At 34.9% G+C, this 2262-nt stretch overlaps 1 protein-coding gene across 1 annotated transcript in view; it reads left to right on the forward strand.

Moving 5' to 3' along the window:
• LOC106529822 (glutamate receptor ionotropic, kainate 5) overlaps positions 1–2262 on the forward strand; it is a gene marked incomplete at its 3' end in the record, with an annotated part of 153241 nt that overhangs the window by 13225 nt on the left and 137754 nt on the right.

The following is a 2262-nucleotide window of genomic DNA, read 5'->3' on the forward strand; positions in this document are numbered from 1 at the left end:
ACTTTGCAACAATAACACAGCACAATTTTATTTATTTTTTTCAACTAAGCCACCTGTGTGATTAGATTCATTGCTGTTACATGAAACAGGGACATGACACTTCCCTATTTTTATTTTTATTTATTTATTTATTTTTTTTCAACTAAGCCACCTGTGTGATTAGATTCATTGCTGTTACATGAAACAGGGACATGACACTTCCCTATTTTTATTTTTATTTATTTATTTATTTTTTTTGTCGTTCAGAAACTCATAATCATATCCTCAGTGTTCGGACATTACTGATAATTCCAGCGCAGCTTCCATTTACGAGTGCAGTTTGTACTCTAGTGTAATACAGAAAGGCAATTACTATCAATTCTGATGTTGCGGCGGCTGGGTTTTAATAAAATTCAATGTCAATAATTGTTACTCCAGTTTCACTAATGGGCACTGTCTCATGTATTCACTATGTAATCACCCATCCTGAACAAAACATGGTGATTGACAGTTATTATTTCAGTGCAGTTCTCCACTGTGCTGACTATAGTTTCTCCATTTACTTTATTTAAAACAATAAATCTAAACAAATTAAAAATACTGCTGTTTTTAAATTATATAAATTCTTAAAGCAAACAAGAAAACAACCAAGTCTGACACAAAAGGGTCTTTTTTTTATTTTAAGGTTTGTTCTGCATCTTAGAGTAAATCCAAAACACTTGCATTCAGTTTTAAAATCTTGTGCAAGTGGTTCACAATCCCCTCTAAATCTGTCCTGTCTCTAATGCATGGCTTGGCAAATAATGGTCCCAAACAACTTATCCCAAAAGGATAAAACATTCAATTCAGTGAATACTAACTTTATGTGACAAATCAACCCACATGAGGACATTGAAACGACCCTGGATAAATAAAAGACTCTCTGAGGACAGGAAGCACTTTAAAACTCGTGTTGGATTGTTTCCTAATCGCTGCAACATTTTTCTTCTGCAAAACTGAAACATTACAGTAAATAAAGTAAAACCCACTGCCAAACCCACCAAATTAAATTTACTGAATGACTTAAGAGAGATTTTTGTTTTTAAAAAATCCATGCTCTTTGCCATTTTGCTTTGCAACTCTTTTCATAAATTTTGAGTTTTTAATGAAGTTCATGTTTTTACTCATTTAGAAGAGTAATTAAAATAAAACTTTTTTTAAAAAAATAATAGCATTTATTAGATTAGATTACATTGTAGACAGTGAAGGCACTAACCCATGAAGTTAAAAACAAAATTTTGCTGAACTAATTTAGATTTTATTAATATTTTGAAAATGCTACAGATAGATTATGCCGGACCAAAAGAAAAAAAAAAAAAACAAGTAAAGTTAGTTGCTATGTTGTTGCTAAGGTGTCTACTGGCATATCTTTAGGTGGATTTAATAGGCTGACATTTATACAAAATAATGAGCAAGCTGTGGATGATAACAGTGGGCATAATTTACCCACTGTTTTAGTACTGGAACTAGTGCATGTCTGTTTCAAACAATAAAACAAACATGACACCAGGACTAAGAGTCATTCATGTTACAGAGACAAAGACATCGTGAGCATACATCATGACAAAAGAAAAAGTTAAAAACTATAATATGACATTTGATAACACTGAGCAAAGATGGAACCTAATCCTGATGCAAGTAAAAAAGTTTGGAAGAGCTTACACAGGCTGCGTCCAAATTCAGGGTCTGGGTCTTTTGAAGGACCCGGCATACCCGGTCTAYGTGGGCTRGATCCTTGATAGACTGTGAATACCRGAAAAAGGTTGCTGTGAATTTGSATGGTCTTTCYGCTTTGTTCCCGCCCTTATCCTTAATMGATCAAAATTAGCAAAAACTACAAGGGTACACCATGAACAGGTCACAAGTCCATTACAGGAACACATAGAGACAAACAACCTTTCCCACTCTCACTCCCAATTCAAAGTTACCGCTTAGCCTAACATGCACGCTTTTGGTCTGTGGGAGGAAACCAGAGTGCCCAGAAAAAAAAAAAAAATCCATACACGCATGGAGATAACATGCAAACTTTACCCTGAAAGTCTCTCAGCCAAGATTCAATCCAGCAACCTTCATGGTGAGGGGCAACAGCAACGGCACCGCCATGCTAATTTCAGTGCAAAACAAATTWAAAAAATAGTCTGGACTGCTGGACATTGACACTGGCAACCCAGGAAGGCAAAGCAAGTACAGCTGATGGATGGACAACAACATGGAAATCTAACTCAATTTAGCTTTATATATATA

Source organism: Austrofundulus limnaeus, unplaced genomic scaffold (genome assembly GCF_001266775.1).
Source record: "Austrofundulus limnaeus strain Quisiro unplaced genomic scaffold, Austrofundulus_limnaeus-1.0 Scaffold469, whole genome shotgun sequence".
NCBI lineage: Eukaryota > Metazoa > Chordata > Actinopteri > Cyprinodontiformes > Rivulidae > Austrofundulus > Austrofundulus limnaeus.